This window comes from Lactuca virosa, chromosome 3 (assembly GCF_052849685.1).
Source record: "Lactuca virosa cultivar CGN04683 chromosome 3, Lactuca_virosa_CGN04683_v6, whole genome shotgun sequence".
Taxonomy (NCBI): domain Eukaryota; kingdom Viridiplantae; phylum Streptophyta; class Magnoliopsida; order Asterales; family Asteraceae; genus Lactuca; species Lactuca virosa.
Genome location: NC_136428.1, coordinates 376,502,310 through 376,530,186, shown reverse-complemented (window position 1 = coordinate 376,530,186; position 27,877 = coordinate 376,502,310).

Sequence of the window (27,877 nt, the reverse complement as noted above, 5' to 3'; positions counted from 1 at the left end):
CAAAAGAATAGTTCGACAGAGAACCCTATATGGTTTATGGTAAACCAGCTGCTGAACAGGCAACAGGACCTAGTGCTAGAGTTTTGGATACTAAGATTTCTACTTCAAATGCAGATATGTCAGTAAACCATGCAAAACAAGGTGATGAGAAGTTTGAGTCAAATAATTTGGTGTCTAAGTGTGGTGTTCCTATTTGTGATGAGTCTGTGTCTAATGTTAAGACTGATGTTTTTTACCTGTGAAAATGTGATGTCTAACTTAAACGTTTATGATGTTTCTGATGTTGTTTTTGTAAAATCCACTGAATCTGGTGCTAACACATCCGCATCCTCTACATCTGTCACACATTCTAATTCCTACAATTGCACATGTGGGAAGGTTAAAAAGGTCCATAAGAGCATGAAATCTGAATATGGCAGTACCAGGTCTAAAGATAATAAGCAAATTTGTTTCAACTGTGGTACTGCTAGTCACATCGCTCGAAATTGTCCTAATAGGGAATTTGTGCATTTTTCTTCACCAAGGAGAGAGAACGAGTCTCGAGGAAGGTCTTTAACTAGAAAGTCCTCGAGATCTCGCCCTCGAGATGATGATTGGAAGGTTAATCATAACAAGGAAAGGGCCGTTTTTCAAACGAACAAACAGATTTTAGATAAACAAGTCACGAATAATTTGCCAAAAGCGAATAAGGCTAAGCCAATATCGATTTCATCAAAGAGCGAATCTGGATCTTCAACCAATTCTGATCGAAAATCCACTTGCTCAAAACAAAGAGAAAAGAAAAATATTTCAAAATTACCCGTGATTTTTCAAAAACCTAAATACCAGTGGGTACCCAAATCTGCTTCCGGCCAATCATCATCACCATCTGAAAGTGTTTCCAATAATGGTACAAAATCAAAAAGTACAAAGGATAAATTTGTGAATGTTAAGGGTCAAACCAAGGTTGTAATGACCTGGGTCCCCAAATCTAAATAATCCCGCTCATTGTGCAGGGACATTTGCAGAGGAATGTCGTCAGACCTTGGTATGTCGACAGCGGCTGTTCCCAACACATGACAGGAGACATCTCCCAGCTGAACGACATTCAAACTTTTAATGGGGGTTATGTTTCCTTTGCGGGAGGAGATGGCGGCAAGATTACGCAAAGAGGAACAGTTTCAAATGGAGTGCTAAGTTTCGAGAATGTCAACTATGCTCCCGAGTTAAAGCACAGCCTGTTGAGCGTTTCTCAAATTTGTGACAAGGGTTATTCAACTCATTTCACCGATAAGGAGTGTCTGATTATGAAGCCAGGCATTGTTATCCTGGAAGACTGGATTCTTGTGAAATCAAAGCGGGATGGCAATGCATACATCATTGACATGAAGAGCAATATTCCAGAACAAGTCATTTGCCTCTTCTCAAAAGTCTCCGAACAAAATGTTATGTTGTGGCAGCGAAGACTCGGACATGCTAACGCAAAGAACCTGAATCGTCTTGCGAAGAATGATATGGTGCGTGGACTTCCTGTCAGAGACTTCATCACATTTGAAAAGTGTGTGTCATGTGCTCAAGGAAAGCATCATAGAAAACCACACCTGCCAAAACAGGTCAATTCAATCAATCAGGTGCTCCAATTATTGCATATGGACTTATTTGGTCCGGTCAATGTGCTTAGCATCAACAGAAATTCATATTGTCTAGTTGTGATCGATAACTTCTCGCGTTTTACGTGGGTCTTCTTCTTGTCCAACAAAGCTGGGGTTGCTGATCTGAATAAGAAGTTCATTGTGATAATAGAGAACCAAACCAATCACCGGGTGAAGGCGCTTTGAACTGACAATGGGACAGAATTTAAGAATGTTGTTCTTGATCATTTTTGTGTAGATAAGGGGATCGTGCGTGAATATAGTTCCATTCGCACACCTCAACAAAATGGTGTTGCTGAACGGAGAAATCGAACATTGCAAGATGTTGCAAGGACGATGCTATGTTACTCCAAGCTACCAGTCTTCTTTTAGGCTGAGGCGATCAACACAGCTTTTTATGTTCAGAATCGTGTTTTGATCAACAAAGCCCAGATGAAGACTCCATATGAAATTCTCTACAGTCACAAGCTATTTGTCAGTCACTTCCGCATTTTTGGCTGCCCTTGCACCCTTCTTCACCTGGAATCCAACCCCAAATTCAATGCCAAAGCTGATGACTGTTATTTTGTGGGGTATGCTGCTATCAATGGCGTACAGGGTCTACAACAAGAAGACAACGCAAATCGTAGAATCCTTCGACGTGCGTAGGTTGGAGGAGAACGAGACGGATGCTAGAGTGGGTCCAGATTGGCTGTTTGATTACACATCTTTATTCAAATCCTTTAATGTGTTTTCAAATGATTTACCTGGTTCCAGTTCTGGTTCGAACACTGTGATTGAAGATGAAGACGAAGAAGTTGTTTACAGACCGCCGGTGGTGTCCTCTTCTATCCTTCAGTGGATGAACCTGTTCCAAGTGATTCGTCAGAGTCTCCATGTCAACAACATATTCCAGATGCTAATGCTACTCCTCTTACTCATGATGAAAGAGAGTTCATGTCTAAAGATGCTTCCGCTGTTACTCAAACATTCATGGAACTACTCTTTCCTGAACCGATTGCTAATGAGTTTGTGGCAAGCCCTTCGCACGAGTCAGGACCTTCTGAAGCGGATCATTCAGCAGATGATGGATTTGTCAACATTCACAATCTTCCCCTTTCAATCAATGACATCAGCCAGGAGATATATTCCAGAATTCAACGCGATCATCCGATCGAAAATGTCATTGGTCAGCTGGCCAACGGTGTTCAAACACGGAGTCAGGGTGGAGATGTAAATACATGTCTCTATTTTTGCTTCATATCTCAAATTGAGACTAAGAACGTTGAAATGGCTTTGAATGAGCCCCGCTGGGTGGATGCTATGCATGAAGAATTGAATCAATTTGAAAAGCTAGGGGTTTGGAAATTGGTTGAGTTACCTAAGGGCAAGAACTCTCTTGACACACGATGGGTCTATCGTAATAAGCAAGATGATTCTGGGGTCATTGTACGGAATAAGGCTAGGTTGGTTGTACGTGGATTTAGACAAATCGAGGGTCTTGACTACACCGAAGTTTATGCTCCGGTGGCTCGCTTAGAGGATATTTGTATTTTCCTTGCGTATGCCTCCTACATGAACTTCACAATATACCAGATGGACATCAAGACTGCCTTCCTGTATGGCGCTGTGAAGGAAGAAATCTATGTTGATCAACCCCCTGGGTTCGTTAACTCAAAGTTTCACAATCATGTCTACAAGTTGGACAAGGCTTTGTATGGGCTACATCAAGCTCCTCGAGCATGGCATGCGACTCTTACCAAGCACTTGCTCGAGCATGGCTATTCGCGAGGCACAATCGATCAAACCTTGTTCCTTAAGCATGTCGGTGCGGATCAAATCTTGGTTCAGATCTACATAGATGACATCATTTTCGGGTCCACAAGTCCACAGTTATGCAAGGAGTTTGAAGGCGTGATGAAGAAGAGGTTTGAGATGAGTTCACTAGGATAAATGACCATGTTTTTGGGGCTTCAGTTCAAACAAGACTCAACCGGAATCCTGATACATCAAGCCAAATATGTTGAAGATATGCTAGAGAAGTTCGGGTTTCGAGACACAAAACCTGCACTGACGCCGATGGCTGAGAGACCCCTGTTGACTCCGGATATTGACGGCGAATCCGTAGATTAGACTGACTACAGATCAATGATCGGATCGTTGATGTATCTAACCGCAAGCAGGCCAGATATTAAGTTTGCAGTTTGCCAATGCGCACGATATCAGGTTAATCCTAAACTTTCACATCTTATTTCTGTCAAAAGAATTTTCCGGTATCTCAAAGGTTAATCCCAAAATTGGGTCTTTGGTATCCAAAAAATTCTGAATTTGATTTATATGCTTTTGCTGACCGTAATTACGGAGGCTGTGAACTTGACAGGAAATCAACCTCTGGTGGGTGTCAATTTCTTGGTGACCGGCTGGTGTCATGGCAGTGCAAGAAACACAATAGCAAAAGCAGAATATGTCGTTGCTTATGCCTATTGTTCTCAAGTTATCTAGATCCAACATCAGCTCATGGATTACAGTTTGAATTTTCTAGAAACCCCTATTTTTTCCAATAATGAGGCTGCAATTCAAATTGCCAAAAATCCAGTCCAACATTCGAAAACCAAGCACATCGATATCAAAGTGCATTTCATCAGAGATTGTTATGAGCGTTCGCTCATTCGGTTGGAACAGGTTCCCACTACTAGTAATGTGGCGGATCTGTTTACAAAACCGTTTAACAAAGCTCGATTCGATGTGCTTGTGGGATTCTTGAAAATGATACGTTTTGAGGACTAATTTTCTTTGTTTTTTCTTTTAGGTTAGTTTAAATTTGCGCATTTTAATTTCATTCTCACCCATGCACAAATTTAGGGGGAGAAATCAACAAAAACCAAACAAAAAAATATAAATTCAAAAATCCAAAAATATAGTGTATTTCTGTAGGTGTTGTGACTAGGAAAGTGATATAAACTTGGTGATAACAGGCAATCTGAATCTGTGTAAGGTACCAAAGATAAATTGTCTAGACTCTGTGTTCGATGCGCTGGTAGACACGAAAGATTTAAATGGGCTTGAATAAGTGTAGATGAACTTCAGGAATCTAGAGATTTGACAAATCTTTGCCTAGATAGTTCCATTTAGCATGACAATACAACGCTTGGATAGATTGAGCAGGGAGACATACATGAGAATCCACCGGTCACACTAAAGTAATCCATATCTAGAACCGTGGTTTAACTCTTCCTCGATGTACGGACTCTGTCCTTAATTCCGGTATTGATGGGGCAACTGGGGAATTCCAATAATGTAGGTCTATAGGAAATTATTTTCTTGCTTTCTTTCTGTTAGCCATATGTTGCCTCCTCTGTGTGATCGAAATATCCGACCTGGACTGCAACATATGCAACTCTATTTCTCTGTATCTTCTATCTATGCTATTCTTTATGTCTGTTAGTCATATGTTGTCTCCTTTGCGTGATTGAAATACATCCGACCTGGTACACAGCATATGCACTATTCTACTTCTCAATCCCTCTAAATCTGGTTAGTCATATGTTTCACCCTCTGCGTGATCGGAAGATCCGACCTGGATGTATAGAATATGCATACTAAATCTTTCTTCTCCCATAATAATTGTCTGCTCACCTAAAGTAAGGAGTACTTTGGAAGTTCCTGATTATTGGGGTATGTCAGGAAGCGGGAAACATGTTCTACTACATTTAAAATTGAACAATCACTAGGTTGTCTGTAGATATCATTGCTCAATTTAGGTGGACAAAAATATTCTTGGTCGTCGTCAGATAAATGGTCCTTAGGAATTCTATCTAGGAACATAGGGTCAAACACTTTGTCACTAATAGTCTGTCCAAATTTGTCACAAATATTTCGTGTTTATGTGGACCACAATACCGGCGATCGACCAGATTTATTCATGAAAGGGGAGGTACCGACAAATGGATGAAGGCTGTCAAATAACTTTTATCCCAATCTCTAAGCCAAATCTCTCAAAATATTATCTGCATTAGAAATTAGTGACATTTAATTTCTATTTTATTTTATTTTATTTTATTTTATCTTATTTTATTTTTATTTTGAGTCCTTAAAAATGTGTTGTTTTTAAAAATTAATTGTGTCATTGGGCTTAGAGTTTTAAGCTAGTTGGATTGCAGTCCATTATGGTTGGATCGGGTATGAGAAAGTATATAAGCCAAGGTGTCCGGCCGATCACTCTTCTTCTCACACGTTTGAGTACGGTCGTACACAGCCTTAGAATTTCTCTCTAATCATCCTTCAAAGTTCTCGTTTGTTCCTAAAATTGACTGTTCCACTGTGTAGGTATCTCCTAGACGATCTCTGTAAAGCTAATCTAAATCAAAAACGACTGAAAATCGAGGGTTTATTAAGGAAAAATGGGGTTTCGGCACCGATGAAGCGTGTACAACCGATGAAGGGTGTACGGCCGTAGACCCATGTACGGCCGAACACCTATGTACGGTCGGACTCGCGTGTACGGCCGTAGACCCCCAACTTTACCCTAAAATGAATTCATTTTTAAGAAAAACGGAAACACTTGATGTTTATTGATTAATTTTGGGTTTTTCTCACTTTGCTTGGCTTGTGCAGATCAATATGGCAAGACTTAAGTTTGCTGAAGTCCACAACTTGGCCATCTTCCTGGTTGACCCTCCAGAAGTTCACTCCGATTTTAAATCCATGATCCATGGACTGAGAAGATGGTGTCTGTCTGTTGCTTTCTCCACCAGTCCTGTTATCTATCAACAATTGATAAAGGAGCTCTGGAGCAATGCAGTTGTATTAAATGATGGGAAGGATACAAAATATATTGAGGCGTCTGTCCAGGGAAAGAAGATCGTGGTGACTGAGCAGATTCTTCGTGAAGCGGTGCAGATCAATGATAAGCCTGAATTTCCAAAGGATATTGAATTGGATCAGACTCAAGAGATATTGGATAAAACGGGATACGAAGGGGTGTTCCCTCCTACTCTTAAGAAATTGCTGCCTCCGTACTGGAGATTTTTAGCTCATGTATTTGTGAGCTGTATCTCAGGTCGAAAATCAAGAGCTGATGAAATCTCACTAGTCAACGCTGGTGCAATTGCAGCTCTAGCTTCAGGAGTGGATTTCAACTACTCACAGTTTATTTTGAATGAGATGATTTTAAACATTAAAGAAAAGACAAGGAATAAGTTTCTTATGTATCCAAGATTTCTTCGGATAATCTTCAACTCCATGCACCCAGAGATTGAGAGAAGAGGAGAGACTTTGGAACTTAAGTCTGTTGGTCCTAGTGCTTTTGGTCTTATAAAGCAAAATCGTAAGGGAAAATTTACTTTTGAAGGAAAGTATCCATTGGTTAAGTTTGGGAACTTTGCTGAAGTAGGTGATGATTCTGATTCTGATGATCTTTCAAACCCTACTGAAACTGAATCTGGGGATATTGTCATCTCGGCCTCAGAGCATGAGCACGAAGAAAATCGTGTTCCTCATGTCGCAATCGTAGCAGAAGAGCATGACCAACTGCTAAATGTGGAGGTTCAGAGTAATTTTGATGTAGAGGGTGATGATAAATAGAATGATGGTGATGACGATTTTCTCAAAGACATGGATTTCTCTGGCTTTAACAATGAGGAAATCCCACTTAATCTTGATCTTGATCATGACAACCTAGGTCCAAGTTCAGAGTTCCTCGACAGGTTCTTTATCAATGTCAATGAAGTTTCTCAAACAGCAACAGAGACTAGGGTTGTTGATGGTGTTCTTGAAACAATGCCTCCTACATCAAAACCGATGGATGAAATTTCAAGTCAAATGGATACAACTTCAGGGATTCCTCCCCTTGATGATGCTATTCCAACATCTATGCCATCGATGAGTGATCAAATACTGACACAAACCTCCCAGCCTTCTTTGAAAAGAAGACGACTTGATCCAAGGCAGGGAGATTTTACCCAAAAAGCACCACCAGCTCAATCCACAATCACAACTATATCTGTTACTGCACCACCTGTACCAACCCAACAAGGCCCAATCTCTTTAAATGAAACTGGAGGATCTTCAGCTGTTCAAGGATATTCCCCTACAAGGCCTTCACTAGATGAAGCCTCTATCAGGCTAGCAAGGCACTTGGCACAACAACACAGTCCAGTACCTTCCTCACATGGAAAAGGAATAGCTATTGAGGAAGGTCATTCAGGGGATGATGATCCTACTATGTCCAAGCTCAAAGAAGAAATCGGCATTCTAAATCAGAAAAACATTGAGAAGGACATTCTGATTGAGCAACATGATATAAGGATTGCTGAACTTGAAGCTGATAATGCTCTTAAGTCGAAGAAAATCACTGAGTTGCAGACTAATCTTGGATCCTTGACTGCATTCTATTTCAGCTTAAAGAAGAAACTTTTTGAAGAATTTGGTGATAGGTTTAATTCTTTATTTCAACAGCCTCCATCTAATGTAGATGCTTCCAGTTCTCAAGCTCAGTCTCCTACTCATGACAAACCGGTAGATCAACCCTCTCTCAGAACCACAAGGGTGGTTGATCGATTTGAAAAAGAACCAGCTCAAGCTCCTCACATTGTTACTTTGAAACTTACCAAAGCTGCGTCATCCTCTAATAAGCAAAAGTATCTATTCAAGAGGAACTCAAATCAAAATGCTCGTGGAGGCCACCCCCAAATCACTGTTATAGATCTTGAACCGAGATGTTTTGGTGGCAAGTATGGAGATAGATCTGGAATTGTGTCATTGGGATATCATGATGAATTACAATTATGGCTTGTGAAGCGGAAAAGTGCCAATGTGGAGTATTACAAGAGCATACATGATTTCAACTCTTTTACGAGAGTTGACTTGTCTGAACTTGCTGATGCTCCCTTTCTCAATCCAGGAAATGTTCCTCAAGCGACTAAATTCAAGCATTTACTGGAAGATCAAGTAAAAAAGGGATTTGCTAGTATGAAGATTGTTGAATCTTTTCTCAAGAGCCACCCTGATGTTCTTAATCCATTGACTGGCAAGCCTATCCAGACAGTGATGTGGCTAGCCACTAATCAAGTGAAACAGATCCCTATCTTGCAAAAATTCCACGATGGTTCTTTAAGAAACATGCTCTACTGGGTATTTGATGACGCCACAGCTTCTGCTGTCATCAAATTCCCATATGGTTGTTTCCGTTTGTTTGACAAGAAGGATCTTTTTCAATTTGGAAAGTGGGATATTCATGAATTGGCTCTTCATCAAATCCGGGTTGCCGAAGAGATCTTTGAACCTGCCGCTAAGGAGTACACTGGAATGGTTGCGGAGATCATTAAGGAGCAGATGTGGTGTGGTGCCATGGAAGGATATGATGTACTAATCATTGAGAAAGACTGAGTTTATGCTAGCCACAAACCAATGGGGAGATTGATAGGTCATAATTATGTGGTTTGGGCTAGGCATCTATCTTGTTTAGGACTTTGTATGGGTTTTGGTATTATTTTGGTATATGTATCTTTTGTAGTTGTGTACGGCCGTACACGGGTGTTCGGTTGGTGGTCCTATAAATAGAGCTTGTCAGTGTCAGTCTTAGGTGACGTATGTGTGTGTATCCAAGGTGTACCTTACGTTTTTGTGATATTAACATGTGCATGATTGGCTTAATCTTTCTTCTATTCCATTCTTATTTTGATTGATTGTTATCTGTTTGATCATTGATTTCGATCATAGAAATCGGGACTTACAAAATTAGGGGAGAATTAAAAATTATTTTAAAAACCAAACAAAAATCAGAAAAATTAAAGTTAGCTATTATTAAAATTAGGGGGAGAATTAAAAATTATTTGCTATCTGTTTTCTACTCCATTCTTATTCCGATTTTGATCACTGATTTGGATCACTCTTAAAGTTAGCTATTATTTTTGTTTTTGTTAAATTTGTCCATAGTTTTCTTCTAATTTAAAAATTAGGGGGAGAATTAAAAAAATTTAAAAACCAAACAAAAATCAGAAAAATTAAAAATCCAAAAATAGTGTTATTTCTGTTTTATTTCTTGTTCAAAAAAAATTATTAAAAATCCAAAAATATTTTTGTTTATTGTTTTATTTGTCAGAAAATATGAAAAATACAAGATATTGTGTCCTAAGTTTTCTTTTAGTTTTGTTTTGTCTTGAAAAGTGAATTCAGATGTAGATGAGACTCATGGAGACTGTATCGAGATTTCAAAGCTAAGGCTTCATCCGTGATCATCGAAGAATTGTCATTCGAAGGAGCAAGAAATGAAGATTATTCTTTCAACACTCAATCTTTCAACCACAGAAGCAAGGTGAAGTTGTACTTGAAGATTATATGACAGATTGCATTGAAGCCTCCTCAATCAATTTGCTGCTATCATGTACCTGCTGAAGTGATCAAGAAGATTAGATCTCTCTATTGTTCTCTCTGAAGATTCTCAAACTGAAAGCGCCATCTTTCAAGAATCTTTTCAAGAAGCCTCCTCACCCAATGTGCGTTCAATGTCAAATTCTGAAGAAAATCCCAACTGCTCAAGATGAAGTCATTCATTGAAGATTCATCAAGTTCATCTTGAAGCTGTGAAGAAATCGAAGATAAACGCTGAAGCTAAGCTCCAAATGAAGATTAACAAGAAAGGCCAACTACTTTTTTAGGGGGAGATTGTTGGGTCAAAAAAAAGCTATAAACCAAGGGGGAGATTGTTGGTTCTGAAATATTGGTTTATACTTTGCTTTTCTAGGCAATTGGTTTTTCTGTAATGTAATATACATTTGCGGCTGTGTTCACGGCCAGGTGAATGTTCATGATCGTAAACCAGTTCACGGCCATAAACCTGTTCACGGTCGTGAACCCATTTACGGCCCATGTTCCCCATATACATATAAATAGATGTTAGGTGGGTGAGGAGTGGTATATAAACAGTGAGAGTATATGGTAGAGAGAGAAAGTTAGAGAGAAGAGAGGAGCTTAAGTGTGTGTAAGTTCTGTGTGAATCTTGTATTTTGGATCTCCATTCTAATCAAATCATCCAAGATTCATCATCTTCTTCTCCTTCTTCTTCGTTAGATCTGGCATCATCCGTTTGATTGGGATTCGCACCATCAAACGGATCTAATTGATACACAAGCAGACTGGGGACTTACATATGCAACTCTGTCTCTCTGCATATCCTTCTATGCAATTCTTTCTACCTGTTAGCCATATTTTGTCTCCTCTGCGTGACTGATAATTCGACCTGGTACACAGCATATGCACCATTCTACTTCTCAATCCCTCTGACTCTGGTTAGACATATGTTTCACCCTCTGCGTGATCGGATGATCCGACCTGGGTGTACAGCATATGCACTCTAAATCTGTCTTCTCCCATAATAATTGTCTGCTTACCTAAAGTAAGGAGTGCTTCGGAAGTTCTTGATTGTTGGGGTATAGCAGGAAGCGGGAAACATGTTCTAATACATCTAAAATCAATCAATAAATAAGTTGTATGTAGATCTCGCTGCTTAACTTAGGTGGACAACAATATCCCTGGTCATCGTCAGATGAATGGTCATTAGAAATTAGTTAGAATTGCAAAGTCAAAATGTCCTGTCACTTGCAGTGTGACCTAATCTTGTCACAAAATTTTTGTGTTTAAGTGGACCACAATACCAGCGATCGACCAGATCTATTCATGAAGGAGAAGGTACTAATAAACGGATTCAGGCTGCCTAAGAACTTTGATCCCAAACTCAAAATACTATCAACTTTGGTAAAAGATAATTAGTGTTAAATCATTGATTATTTTGTTTTTTATTTATTTAATTTTTATTTTTTCATTTTTTTATTTTTTTATTTTTGTTTTGCTAAAAATTTGAAATTGAAACTAAAATTAAAATTATGTTTTTATTAGTTTTTATTAGTTTTTATTTTAGTTTAAAATTTTTAGATTTTATTTAGTTTTATTTTATTTTTAGAATCCTCAAAATGTATTATTTTTAAAATTTTTATTGTGGTATTGGACTTGGAATTGAAGTGGGCAGCCCATGAGCCTTGGACCATGTATAAATACTCCTTTACACGGCTGTAAACTCTTTCTGCTATCTTTTCTTCTTTACGGTCGTAAACATAAATTTGCTCTCAAAATCACTGTTCATCGATTGTTAAAAATTGCAATTAATCTCGAAATTGATAGTTCGAACGTGTAGGTATGTGCATTCCGACCTTCACAAAGGTGTTCTAACAAGAAACCGACTTTGAATCGAAGCTGAAATAGAAAAAAATGGGTTTCGCGGCGTTTACGGTCAATGAAGGGCTTACGGCCGTAGACGTGTTTACGGCCGTAAACCCATTTACGGCCGTAAACCCCCTTTCCAGCCAAAAACTCATTTTTGGTTTGAAATTAAAGTCAAAATCACTTTTCTTTGCACAAAGCATCTGTATTATTGGTGTTTTCTCACTTGTCTCAGTTCATGCAGGTCAAAATGGCAGAACTCAAATTTGCAGAAAGTCACAATCTGGAAATCTTACTAGTTGAACCTCCTATTGCTCATAGTGAATTCAAGTCCATGATTCATGGCTTGAAGGAATGTTGCTTGGCCTCAGCTCTAACATTGAATCCGGCAATTTATCAACGTCTAATCAGAGAATTCTGGAAATCTGCAGCAGTAAAGAAAGAGGATGATTATGTGTTCATTGAAGCTCTCGTTACAGGTTGCAAGGTTATTGTCACAGAGAAAATAATCAGAGATGTTCTGAAGATCGACGACCAATCAAGCTTTCCTACAGAAATTGCATTAGATCAAGCTCAAGAGCTCCTAAGCAAAATGGGTTATGAGGGCGATTTTCCTCCTACCTTAAAGAAGCTATTGCCACGTTATTGGAGGTTTTTAGCTCATGTTTTTGTGAGCTGTATTTCAGGTAGAAGATCGGGTGCAGATGAGATGTCGCTAAGAAACACAGGAGCTATTGTTGCTCTTTCTGCTGGACTTGACTTTAACTTTTCAAAGTTTATTCTGGATGAGCTTGTTGTGAACATCAAAGCAAAGATAAGAGATAAGTTTCTGATGTATCCAAGGTTTCTCCAAATAATTATCAATGAGCAGTTTCCGGAGATCACTAAAGAAGGTGAAACCTTGGACATGAAGTCTCTTGGTCCAAATACCATTGGGTTGATCAAGCAAAACCGTAAGGGTAAAGTTACTTTTGAAGGAAAATACCCTCTGGTGAAATTTGGCATGTTCGCAGAGTCTAGTGAAGCTTCTGCATCTCATGAGTCGTCTGATCGTATGACAGTAGATGATGATGTGATAACAGTTTTGGACCATGAAGAAAGTAGAGTTCCTCCGGTCGCAATTGTGGCTGGGGAACATGAGTTGACATTTGTGCATGTTCAGAGTGACTACAGCAAAAGTGAAGATGTTGATAATGAGGATGATGATGAAGATCTTGAAGATGATGATTCTATTTTCGGGGGTAATCTGTCCAAACATAATGATATAGAACTTGATCTGGATTTTATGGACAACTACTGCCCGACAAATGAGGACCTGGACACGTTATTTAACGATTTCAATGATGTTGTGCAACGCACAACGGAGAAAGGGATAGATGATGTTCAAGACGCAACGCCACCGTTGGTTGATCAGACTGCCGGCACTTCCAATCCTGTGTATTCAACTTCAAGGCTTCCTCCCCTGAATATTGAAATTCCAACATCTGTGGCGTCTGTGAGTGATCCGCTTATGACACATACTTCTGTGCCTTCATTGAAAAGAAGAAGAATTGATCCAAGGCCAGGGGTACTGATTCAGGAACTGACACAATCTGTTCAGCCCGTACTTACTACATCAACCACAACACCAACCACTACAGCTGAACCTGATCATGAACAACCAAGAACGACCTTTGAAGTTGGGAGCTCTTCAGTTCCTGAGAATGTCTCTTTTACAAGGCCTGACCATGATATTGCCTCTGAAAGGCTTGGCAGGTTCTATGCAGAATTCGAAACAGATCTTCCCTCTCGTGAAAAAGGTATATCTATAGGGGTAGGAAACTTGAAGGGGGCAGACATATCAAAACCAGAGCTCAGGGAGGAGATCACTATACTCAAACAGAAAATATTAGAAAAGGATCTTCAAATCGAGGACCTTGATTCTCGTATCTCTGTGCTCGAAGCTGAAAGTTCCTTAAAGTCCGATCAAATTTTTGAACTTCAGCAAGATAATGCTCAGAAGGCCAAACAAATTTCTGATCTCCAGCTCAACCTTGGTGCTCTTTCAGCTGGCTACTTTGATCTGAAGAATAGACTTATTGCTGAATTTGGAGATAAGTTTCAGACAGCAGCTGAAGGTCCAAGTGTTTCTCAGGCCCCTGTAACTGCCCCAGTTGCTACTCCAACTTTTGAACAGACTGATAATGTGCCAGTTAGAACCACAACGGTTGTTGACCGCTTTGAGAAGGAACCTAAAAAAGCTCCGCCCCGAATCACTATTAAGCGAGGAGGGAGAACGGTTACGTCTCAGAAAAGGGGAGGCTTTCTCTTCATAAAAAATTCTGATCAGAATGTTCGTGGTGATCATCCCCAATTAACTATGACTGAGCTATAAAAGAAAAAGTTCCATCATAAATATGGAGATCGGTCAGGAATCCGTATGTGGGGCTTTCATGATAAAATCAACTGCTGGGTGGTCAAAAGAAAGATCAACACTGTGGAGTATTATAAGCATCCAAATGATTTTTCTTCGCTTACCAAGGTGGATCTTACTGAATTGTCTGATGCTCCTTTTTACAATCCTTCCAATGATCCTCGAGCGACAGATTTCAAACACTTTTTGGAAAATTAGGTGAGGAGAGGATTTGATAATATGAAGACTGTTGAATCCTTTTTGAATACTGCTAAACATGTGTTCGGCCCAATCACTAAAAAGGCTATCAAAAGTGTTATGTGGCCTCCAACAAAGCAGTTGACAAAGATTCCCATCATCAAAAAATTTTGTGATGGTTCTTTGGACAACATGTTGTATTGGGTATACGATCCAGCCACGGCCTCAGTGGTTATCAAGTTTAAAGATGGTGTATTCCGTCTAATCGATAAGAGGGATCTTCTACAATTTGGTAAGAGGGACATTCACACTTTGGCAACTCATCAAATAATTTGTGAGCAGGAAGTTCTGGAACCGGCTGCAAAAGAATTCACAAGCATGATTTCTGAAATCATTAGCAAAGAAATGTGATTGGGAGCAATGGGAAGATCTGATGCGCTGGTAATTGAAAAGGACTGAGTCATGCTAACCTCAAACCAAGGGGGAGATTGATAGGTCATTATTTTGTGGTATGGGCTAGGCAATCATATGTATAGGTCTTATTAAGTTCATGGTCATGTTTTACATGTTTTGTGTGAGTTTACGGTTTATGTATGTGTGTACGGCCGTAAACCTATTTACGGACATCTACCCCCTATATATAGGTCTTGTCAGAGTTGTGTCAGGTTGTTGGCGAATCACAAAGTGTCTCTTAGTTTACGGCCCCAAGGTGAATTAGACGTTTATTTGATATAAAACATGTGCATGCTTGGATTAATCTGTCTTCTACTACATTCTTTGTTTGCTCGATTGATATTTGTTTGAGCACTGTTTGGATTCTCAGTTTTAGGGACCTTCCAGTGCCCCCAACATAGTATCAAAAACTATCAACTCTATAGTTGCTTCTGTGAAGGTCTAACACCCATGGAGAGGCGCCTTATAAATACCTCCAGTGGTGGTTCCTTAGGAGATATGACACCAACTGAAATCAGAGAGCTTATCGAAAAGTGGCGATAGAGTGAAAACATTCTGGAAATGAAGACGAGTGGTATCCAGATCAACTAAGGGGAGTCAAGGAAGCCAGTAATGCTCATCTGGAGTCCCAAACATCTGATCTGACAAAAGTTGTTCTACTCGTGACGAAAGAGAAAATTGTTGCAAAGAAACCATATGGTATCTGATTGAAGACGAAACATCCGACAGATATGTGTTCATCACTGCAAGAGGATGTCGCTCCAGTTAAAGTTGTTGGAGGCTATCAGAAAAATTACCAGAATGATTTTCAGCATAAGCAGCAATATCAGATGCTACCCGGATTCCATCAGCAGTGCAATTATCAGCCGTCGGGCTTTCAGCAGAACTTTTAACAACAAAACTTCTAGAACCCGAGTTATCAGAATCAATCTTCAAATCAGCAACCCAGCAGTTCCAGCATGGCCTTAGAAGATATTCTAAAGAGTCTTTCCAAGAGCACCCAAGCATTCTAGATAGAAACCAGAGCTTGTATCAAGAATCTAGAACAGCAGGTGTCTCAACTTGCCACTTCTGTGGGTCGTCTGGAATCTCAAGGAAAGTTACCGGGGCACACAGAAAACAATCTGAAGAACAATGTGAGTGCCATTTCCTTCAGAATTTGTAAAAGTTATGGAGACCCAGGCACATCTGAACCAAAAAAAGAAGCTGAAGAGGAATACGAAGAAGTTCTGGTAGAAGAAGAAGATTTAAAAGAAGCAGACGAAGCTGAGGAAGAATATGAAGATGTGTTGGTTGAAGAAGAAGCTGGAGAAGATAAAGAAAAATAGTCCCCAATATCAGTCCAGTAGAATCTGAAGGAGTACAAGCCAGTTGTGTCATTTCCATCAAGACTAAAGAGTTCGAAGCGCAAAAGAGAGGATGAAGACATCATGAAAATTTTTCGCAAGGTTGAGGTAAATCTTCCTATTTTGGATATCATCCAACATATCCCTCGCTATACCAAGTTTCTTAAAAATTTATGCAACTCAAAGAAAAAACATGAATTTTAGTGAAACTATAAAAGATGGCAAAAATATTTCTTTCATCTTGGAAAAAGGTTTGCTTCCAAAGTGCAAGGATCCGAGAATTTTCTCAATTCGTTGTAAATTGGGGAACCTAAATTTTCCAAAATCCATGATTGACCTTGGAGCTTCAGTAAATGTCCTTCCCTATTCTGTTTTTGAAAAATTAAAAATGGGAACTTTACAAAAGACCGGGACAATTTTATAGTTGGTTGACCACTCGATAGTACACCCAAAAGGTGTACTCGAGGATGTTCTTGTCCAAGTGGATAGTCTGATCTTTCCCGTTGATTTTTACATTTTGGACATGGGAAATTTGGACACTTCAGATGCAAACTCTATTATTTTGGGAAGGCCACTTATGAAAACCGCAAAAACGAAAATTGATGTTTTTAATTGCATGATTTCAATGGAGTTTGATGAGGAAGTTGTGAACTTTAAAATTAATAATGATTATTTTTCTTTCTGATAATATTTTTGTCAATTATTTGGGTACCAACAGTCCTTTATTAGACGGTTGTTGTAGGTTTTCTAATGTTTCTGTGCAAGAACATTTCTAGGCAGGAATTCATCATACACATCAGAGGAGCTGGCAGAAGATAAGCTTGGGGAGATGAAGGAGGAGTATCTGATTCCTGCTGAAGAAAAGTCAGATAAAATTTTGAAAAGAAACAAACTTCTGGAAGAAGAAGAAGAGGAAAAAGTGATGATTTATGTTGAGGAAGTTTCTGATACAAATCTGAAAAGAAGAAAATCAGAACAAACTTCATAAAATAACTCTGTAAAGGAAAAGAGGAAGATCAGAAAGAGGAAGAAATCTAATAATATGGCAGACTTATCTCAAGACACTCTAGAGTCTTTCAAGTTTGCTGAACAAGTTCCAGATCCACTCATATTGCCATATTTGAAGGGATATGGAGTGACAAGGAAGAGAGTTGAGCTTCAGAGAAGTCCCAACCACACCAGTTAGTAAATCTGGTTGGGCAAAGTCGAGCCAACGACTTTAAAAATGGGCGGCTTTCCGGGTGGCAACCCGACGAATAATTTTTAGTTTTTTACGCTTTCAATAAAGAGATGGTCGCAGTTCCAAGCAAGCTTGGGGAAATCAGAGGATCGACAGAGTTGCTAAAATTCAGATTTTTACCCACATTCATCGTCAAAATCAGAATTCTGCAAAACTTATCAGGTACATTCATTCCTAGCTGCACCATTTTTTCTTTTATTTCCTTTATTGAGTTGTTCATTCCTCTATGAGCATCGAGGACAATGCATCATTTTAAGCTTTGGGAGGGGGTTAGTGTAAAATTTGCATTTTAGTTTAAAATTTTAATTTTTCAGTTTTTAGCTAAATTTTTCAAATTTTATTTTTCTTTTTGAATTTTATTTTCTACATTGCATTTGCATATTAAAAAATTCGAAAATCCAAAAATATTTTCCTTTTATTTTTCTGCATTTATAAAAAAAACCAAAAAGATGTTATTTCTAGTTATTTTTAGTTTCTTATTTTCTGCATCTAAAAAATATAAAAAATTTCCAAAAAAATCAAAAAAAAATTAAAATTTTACATGAGATGAGGATATCTTTTTATATTCGATAGCTCTGTTAAGATGAAGTGTGATAGTTACCGAAAATAACAGTCTCATTACAATCGATTTTAAGAATTATCTTTTCAAGTGCTTTAAATGTTTTCAATATGAACCAACATAACAGTCAGATAATTTTTACAATGGAAGTGTGGAATGGAAAAACAAGCATTGTTTTGAAAATAATTTCCTTAGATGCCTTAAAAAGAAAACCTAGATTGGATAACCCTTATCATTCCTTGAAGTACTGAACCCTATAGTTTATGCGCCTTTTAAGGTTAGGAGGGAACTCTTGTTATACCCACAATTTATTATCATTTTTGAAGTATTGAAGATATGGTGGGTCTCAAAGTAAAATCCGCGCCCATTCAATATATATGTTAGAAATGGTACATCAAGCAACTTGAAGAAATATGCAATTCCATGTCAAGTTCAGGTCAAAATCAAGAAGCAAGCAAGTCAAATCTGAAGAGTTGATCAAGACAAAGAAGATGTGTGGTATAATAAGATTGATCACTCGATAGTGGAATCATAGGGGTAAGCTTGGATTTTCTGTCCATAATGGAGCTTACCGCGTTTACTGGACGAGTTCGGAAAAAAATGAGGGGTTACTCAAACTATGTTTTTATAAACAAATTTTCGTGAAATTATTTTTAAAAATTCACTGTTTTCACAAATTTAATTCGACGTAAAAATTATTTTCTCAAGCTTGGTTTGACTAATTAAATATGAATTATGAATGTGCAATAAGGTATTAAGACTGTTGTCTAGGTAGTGATTTCATTGGAGCTTCCTCGTTGTGAAATTTGATCATGTGAACAAAAAAAGAGTGACGTATTTTAGTTTAATTTTTATTTTCTTTTTATTCTAAATTAGTTTTAGGTCGTCTACATCTTTTCATTTGTTTATAATGTTTTATCTTTTTCTTACTTGAGGGCAAGTAAGGTTTAAGCTTAGGGAGATTTGTTAGATGTTGTTTTATGCATATCTTAGGGTAGTTTTCATTAGCATTTAGGATCATATTTTGTACATTTTCATGTCATTTATTTAAATAATGTTCAGCTCACGTATTTTGTTAGAATTCCCGTACTGCTCATGTATTTATGCCAATTTCAGATAGTTGGAGTAGAGCAATGCTTTGGGAGCAGTTTGAGGCGCGTTTGGAGCTTAAAATGGAGTTATAACTGAAGAAGGATGTTAAGGAATAACAAGGAATGCTTAAACCGAAGAATCATGTCCGAAACAAGCAGAAAACACATATATGCGATCGCATATAAGGAACCTTCGATCGTAGGTTGGTCGCATCGTGTTCGTAGATCAGTTTCGAGGATTTTTCATGTTGATAATTCAAAAAAAGAGGTACTTGTGATCGCATGGGGCAAACCTTCGATTGCATGTTTGGGTCGCAACTTCGAAAATTTCAAATTTGACTTTGGGCTTCAATCAGATGCAACCCTAGAAGATTTCTAAGAACCTGCGATCGCATATACATGGAAAAATGATCACATGTATGTCCAAAAAGCCTAGAATAACATTGCACGTCATTAAATCGGCCCGGTACGCGTTTTTAAGGGAACCAACGATCGCATATAAGCTACATGCGATCGCATGTTCTCAGATTCTTGTTCTGGTAGCTTCCACCTTGAGTATAAATACAACCTTCATAATTAGTTGTAAGGGTTGGACGATTCCAGACGAAGAAAACCACTTCTGAAGGCGATTTCTGATATCTTTTAGCGACTTTTGAAGATCTGAAGATTACGAATCATCTCACACATTTAGTTTACAAGATATATCTATAAATGTTTCTGTTATCTAGTTTTAGTTCATTTTTCGTCATGTTTGGCTAAACTTTAGATTTCAGTTATGCATAAACTAGTACTTTTCATGTGATTAGTTTTCAGATTTGATTTTTGTTTTGTGTTTCTATCTAGATTTTTCAGTTTTGAGCTTAATGAATGTTTGGTTTTAAATTCTTGTTAGTCTGATCACCTAGCTAGGGTTTTATCATTCTAGCTAATCAGTGAATAGAATTTGTAATTGTTCTTGTCAAATAGTAAAAGTAACAAGTATCAGATTGGTTCCGTTTTGGGATTTAACTCTGATATAAACTGAAAAAATCATACATTTACGCTTCCGAACTTGTGAGAAGTATTGGCTATTTTTGGGAATTTTACACAGAACTTAATGCAATTTTCTGATTTAATTAAGAGATTATTTAATCGAACAGTAAAAAGTTAGGGTTAATTCAAAGAGCTTGTTTTGATTAAATAATTTAGGTAAAATAGATTATACTAGAGCTTGTTAGTTTTTCTCAGTACCAGCTGCGATAGAACGCATTCTGAATAATCAGATTTGAACTGATTACATGATTAGGAAAGTCGCAGCAGAACTGAGATCGCTTTTAATATTGATTTTCATTTAATTTAATAGCACTGCAATTTTAGTTTTTTGTTTAATTTAAAATCCCCTTTTTATATTTTTGTTTCTTGGCTAGATTGTACCTGATGCAAAAATGCATTGACCGTTAGGCTGTGTCCCTGAGGATTCGACCCTGCTTCCCTGTGCTATATTTTTAGTGCAACCAGCAGTGATAAATTTACTTGTTTAAATCAGGTGCAACAACCGGTCTTAACAGATCTATAGAACCTTGTTTAAACTTTGAAATTTTCAAAAGTCAAATATTGTTTCATACCATTCCATTGGTGCTTGTTTTAAATTGTAAACAACTTTGTTTAGAATGTAATAATGATTTGGAAATTTATCATTTACAAAACGTGGAGGTTGTTTAACAAAAAAACTACTTCACTGAGTTCACCATTCGATAGACGTTAAAAATTATTGTGGATTGCGTATGCAAAAAAAATCGAAGAACTTCAAGTCTAGCAATAAGTGAAAATGTTTATTCGTAATTAAGGTCTTCTTGTCGGCATTAGCCTTTAGAGACCAATTGTGATTTGTTCTGAACAACATTTTCTTATTTGTTAAGTTTATTGTGACAAACCCATTTCAAACTAACCATGGAGACATTTGATGGAGTTGGGATTAAACGTCACTCCTTGTTTCTTTCAAATTCGGCCAATTCGGATTGCATGGTTTCAACTTTTAACCCAATCATAATCCTCAAGATCTATTTTGACATTTATAAGTTTGATTTTAGAAATAAACACATGAAACATACAAAATTCATGTTGTTTGTTTAAAATGACATTTCTTTCTTTTATGTGAGCTTTGGTTCAAACTCAACGGTCGACATTACTAATAACTTGAGTTTAGAATGAAAGAGATCCCTTTTAACTGTTGAACAAGTTTCAAAATAAACATGCTCTCTATCAATAAGAGATGCAGTTTCTTCAAATAGAATTTTAAAAGTTTCTTATAAGGGTTCAATGAACTTTGAGAATCCATTATGTTGTTATCATTGGCAAGTGATTTAGAAATGATGGCTGAATCGTGCTACCAAAATGATGTCAAGATCCGCATCAAAAGTAACAGTGATTGTGTTTTGACTAAAGGTTCATGAAACATATTTGGTCGATGAAAGTTAACTTCGTACTTCTTGATATAACGCTAATCAAAAGTCAGATTATATGTTTCTTCAAGTTTTCAAGTTCTTTTATTCAACACACGATAAGCATCAAATTGTTGTACACAACTCAAGAAAATTCCTTCATCCATTTTTGTTTGAAAATTTGTAAGACTGTCCTTCATATTCATGATAAAACATATGCAATGAAAAATATGGAAAAAATTTCACTTTAGGTTTGCAATGATTTATAACATCATATGGTGTGATATTGAATCTTCGATGAATAAAGAACGAATTTGTATAAAGTATGTAGTTGAAATTGCTTCAACCCAAAAGTATACATGAAAGTTTTCAAAAAATAGCATTGAGCATGTGTTTCTGCCAAAAAATAATAATAATAGAAAAAAAGAAAACGATTACTTCTTCAGACACTTGATTTTTAAATTTTATGCCATTGTCACTTGGAATCTTTCTGATAGATTTCTTCAATTGAAGTTCAATATTCTTGACAAAATATATCATTTATTGTGTGGTTTCAGATTTCTTTTAAGAAAATAAACCTATGTAAACCTCGAAAAATCATCAACGATGGCAAGAATGTATTTTTTTTTTACCAAGAAGACTTTTGATAAACGATGGAGCACAAATACTGATGTACATTAACTCTAGTGGTTCAACAATATTTGAATCGGTTATTATAGGATGTCCAATGTGACTTTGTATACCATGTTTACAAGTAGCATAAAGTGTATCTTTATCAAAATTTAGAACATGCAAACCTCTTACCAAGTCTGCAGTTACAATTAGATTAAAGTTCTAAAAGTTGACATGCAAAAGTCTAAACTGCTACAACCAGCTCATATCATTTTCTACTTTCTAAAATAAGAAAGTAGAAGGAGCACAAACATTAGGCTTCACATTAAGATGATATAGTTGCCTTTTCTCTTAGATTTTAAGAACACTTCCTTTGTGTCTTTGTTTGAAATGAAATTTCCTTCTTCATCAAATGTAATTTGATTACTTGTATCTACAATAAGTTGAGATACACTTATCATATTGTTTTTTAAGCCTTCAACATATTAGACTTGTTTGATTGTTAATTGCCAGTTTGTGATTTTTCCGTATCCTTTTTCGAAACTCTTTCATTGTTCCAAAGTTAACATTACCAGCATCTAAAAGTTCACAATAATTCCCTTAAGTATTCCTTATTCACAGTCATCGCACGAGAAACCACTATCAATATACCATTCTTTATCATATTGCTTGTCACATATCACCTGCAATCATGAACAAGATTTAGGAACCCAAACTTGTTTGAGGGTCCTAGTGAGTAATTTTAATTCAAGGAAGATTGAAACTTAGTTTTTTTTTTTAATTCTCTTTGGTGAACCATCTAAAGTCAATGAAAGTTATCAAAATCCAGTCTTCGGTTTCCAAATACATAATGACTTTAGAAGTATCGACATCTATTTATTAACTGACTTTGGAACAAATAGAATAAATTTTGACTTCAGAACTGAAATGAAACTTTGTTTTTGTAAAGGGTCAAATTTTGATATAGGAAAATTTTTCGAATCTGTAACATCCTAATGATACGGTCCGAAAATTTCATTTTTAAACAAGACTATTATATCAAATCAGAGTATAATCTCCAAAACATATTCTTTTTATCAGAGTAAAACGTCCCAGATTAAACAATAGTGGTGTGTGCCATGCGATCACCCCAAGATCCTTCCTCCGCTACCGGAAGTACCTGAAACCAAAATTGAAAACTGTAAGCACGAAGCTTAGTGAGTTCCCCAACCTACCACATACATAACCACATATTGGGCCCCCGCCCGCTGCATCGGGACTTGCCCGGCATCGGACTAGTTCCGGCATCGGGCCCCACCTGGCATCATGCCCCGCCTGGCATCAAGCCCCACTCGGTATACAGATCTGTCTTTCTTAGGCCCCGCCTGTCTCCGGGCCCCGCCCGCTAAACATATACAACACCTAATTATAGCACATAACACGTAAGCTAAATCTACTCTACTGTAGTCTGGTACTAAGGCCTCGCCTATCTTAGGCCCCGCCCCTGTCCTGCTACTGGTGAGTCACGGAACCCCGTCCATGCTCCTGTTGATAGTGAGATACGGGCCCCCGCCCCCGCCCACACTCACCTCTCTCCTAGTTCGGGCCTCGCCCCTGCTCTGCTACTAATAAGATACGGAACCCCGTCCATACTCTGTCAAAGATGAGATACGGGACCTCGCCCACACTCACCTCCCTACCATGCACATACAAGTATCACAAAGACATCAAGGATAAACTATCATGCAACATTCCTCGGGCTCCCACCCGGCATCGGACCTTGGTCTGGAATAACATACTGGCATACAGTGCCTAGGGCTATCCCCTAGGTCTTCCTATTCCTAAACTACATGGGCCGACATTGTGGTCGTAGACCCATTCACACAGTGAGGAGACTCACCTTGCACTGCTGAAGATCTGCTGATACTCTTCTGGCTGCTAGCTGGCGATCCCCCGGACTGATGATCCTTCGGCTCCCCGAACTATCAATACCCCAAAATAGCACTTAGACCACAACACCTTTGGAAGTCAATTCAGGTCACACCTGGTCAAAGTCAAATTCAACGGTTAATGGTCAAAGTCAACGCTCCAAGTTGACTCAACTCGCCGAGTGGCTCAATCAACTCGTTGAGTACAAAACCCAGAACAATGAAATCCTGAACCCACTCGCCGAGTCAGTCCCTGACTCGCCGAGTTCCCTTGCTAAACAGACTCGCGGTTCATTAAATCAACTCATCGAGTCAACTCGCAGACTCGCCGAGTTCTAGCTTGAACAGAAACGGGACAATACACTTCGACTCGTCGAGTCCCTCCTTGGACTCGCTGAGTCCCACAGTCTGAATGGGCCATCTTAACAGTTTAAGTCCCTACACTTCAGATCTAAACTCCAAACTTCATAAACACTCTGAAGAGTTGATCAAGACAAAGAAGATGTGTGGTATAATGAGATTGATCCCTCGATAGTGGAATCATAGGGGTAAGCTTGGATTTTCTGTCCATAATGGAGCTTACCGCGTTTACTGGACGAGTTCGGAAAAAAATGAGGGGTTAATCAAACTATGTTTTTATAAACAAATTTTCGTGAAATTATTTTTAAAAATTCACTGTTTTCACAAATTTAATTCGACGTAAAAATTATTTGCTCAAGCTTGGTTTGACTAATTAAATATGAATTATGAATGTGCAATAAGGTATTAAGACTGTTGTCTAGGTAGTGATTTCATTGGAGCTTCCTCGTTGTGAAATTTGATCATGTGAACAAAAAAAGAGTGACGTATTTTAGTTTAATTTTTATTTTCTTTTTATTCTAAATTAGTTTTAGGTCGTCTACATCTTTTCATTTGTTTATAATGTTTTATCTTTTTCTTACTTGAGGGCAAGTAAGGTTTAAGCTTAGGGAGATTTGTTAGATGTTGTTTTATGCATATTTTAGGGTAGTTTTCATTAGCATTTAGGATCATATTTTGTACATTTTCATGTCATTTATTTAAATAATGTTCAGCTCACGTATTTTGTTAGAATTCCCATACTGCTCATGTATTTATGTCAATTTCAGATAGTTCGAGTGGAGCAATGCTTTGGGAGCAGTTTGAGGCGCGTTTGGAGCTTAAAATGGAGTTATAACTGAAGAAGGATGTTAAGGAATAACAAGGAATGCTTAAACCGAAGAATCATGTCCGAAACAAGCAGAAAACACATATATGCGATGGCATATAAGGAACCTTCGATCGTAGGTTGGTCGCATCGTGTTCGTAGATCTATTTCGAGGAATTTTCATGTTGATAATTCAAAAAAAGAGGTACTTGTGATCGCATGGGGCAAACCTGCGATTGCATGTTTGGGTCGCAACTCCGAAAATTTCAAATTTGACTTTGGGCTTCAATCAGATGCAACCCTTGAAGATTTCTAAGAACCTGCGATCGCATATACATGGACAAATGATCACATGTATGTCCAAAAAGCCCAGAATAACATGGCACGTCATTAAATCGGCCCGATACGCGCTTTTAAGGGAACCAACGATCGCATATCGGCTACATGTGATCGCATGTTATTAGATTCTTGTTATGGTAGCTTCCACCTTGCGTATAAATATAACCTTCATAATTAGTTGTAAGGGTTGGAGGATTCCAGACGAAGAAAACCACTTCTGAAGGCGATTTCTGATATCTTTCAGCGACTTTTGAAGATCTGAAGACTGCGAATCATCTCACACATTTAGTTTACAAGATATATCTATAAATGTTTCTTTTATCTAGTTTTAGTTCATTTTTCGTCATGTTTGGCTAAACTTTAGATTTCAGTTATGCATAAACTAGTACTTTTCATGTGATTAGTTTTCAGATTTGATTTTTGTTTTGTGTTTCTATCTAGATTTTTCAGTTTTGAGCTTAATGAATGTTTGGTTTTAAATTCTTGTTAGTCTGATCACCTAGCTAGGGTTTTATCATTCTAGCTAATCAGTGAATAGAATCTGTAATTATTCTTGTCAAATAGTAAAAGTAACAAGTATCAGATTGGTTCCGTTTTGGGATTTAACTCTGATATAAACTGAAAAAATCATACATTTACGCTTCCGAACTTGTGAGAAGTATTGGCTATTTTTGGGAATTTTACACAAAACTTAATGCAATTTTCTGATTTAATTAAGAGATTATTTAATCGAACAGTAAAAACTTAGGGTTAATTCAAAGAGCTTGTTTTGATTAACTAATTTAGGTAAAATAGATTATACTAGAGCTTGTTAGTTTTTCTTAGTACCAGCTGAGATAGAACGCATTCTGAATAATCAGATTTGAACTGATTACATGATTAGGAAAGTCGCAGCAGAACTGAGATCGTTTTTAATATTGATTTTCATTTAGTTTAATAGCACTGCAATTTTAGTTTTTTGTTTAATTTAAAATCCCCTTTTTATATTTTTGTTTCTTGGCTATATTGTACCTGATGCAAAAATGCATTGACCGTTAGGCTGTGTCCCTGAGGATTCGACCCTGCTTCCCTGTGCTATATTTTTAGTGCAACCAGCAGTGATAAATTTACTTGTTTAAATCAGGTGCGACAACCGCTCTTAACAGATCTATAGAACCTTGTTTAAACTTTGAAATTTTCAAAAGTCAAATATTGTTTCATACCATTCCATTGGTGCTTGTTTTAAATTGTAAACAACTTTGTTTAGAATGTAATAATGATTTGGAAATTTATCATTTACAAAACCTGGAGGTTGTTTAACAAAAAAATACTTCACTGAGTTCACCATTCGATAGACGTTAAAAATTATTGTGGATTGCGTATGCAAAAAAAATCGAAGAACTTCAAGTCTAGCAATAAGTGAAAATGCTTATTCGTAATTAAGGTCTTCTTGTCGACATTAGCCTTTAGAGACCAATTGTGATTTGTTCTTAACAACATTTTCTTATTTGTTAAGTTTATTGTGACAAACCAATTTCAAACTAACCATGGAGACATTTGATGGAGTTGGGATTAAACGTCACTCCTTGTTTCTTTCAAATTCGGCCAATTCGGATTGCATGGTTTCAACTTTTAACCCAATCATAATCCTCAAGATCTATTTTGACATTTATAAGTTTGATTTTAGAAATAAACACATGAAACATACAAAATTCATGTTGTTTGTTTAAAATGACATTTCTTTCTTTTATGTGAGCTTTGGTTAAAACTCAACCGTCGACATTACTAATAACTTGAGTTTAGAATGAAAGAGATCCCTTTTAACTGTTGAACAAGTTTCAAAATAAACATGTTCTCTATCAATAAGAGATGTACGTTCTTCAATTAGAATTTTAAAAGTTTCTTATAAGGGTTCAATGAACTTTGAGAATCCATTATGTTGTTATCATTGGCAAGTGATTTAGAAATGATGGCTGAATCGTGCTACCAAAATGATGTCAAGATCCGCATCAAAAGTAACAGTGATTGTGTTTTGACTAGAGGTTCATGAAACATATTTGGTCGATGAAAGTTAACTTCGTACTTCTTGATATAACGCTAATCAAAAGTCAGATTATATGTTTCTTCAAGTTTTCAAGTTCTTTTATTCAACACACGATAAGCATCAAATTGTTGTACACAACTCAAGAAAATTCCTTCATCCATTTTTGTTTGAAAATTTGTAAGACTGTCCTTCATATTCATGATAAAACATATGCAATGAAAAATATGGAAAAAATTTCACTTTAGGTTTGCAATGATTTATAACATCATATGGTGTGATATTGAATCTTCGATGAATAAAGAACAAA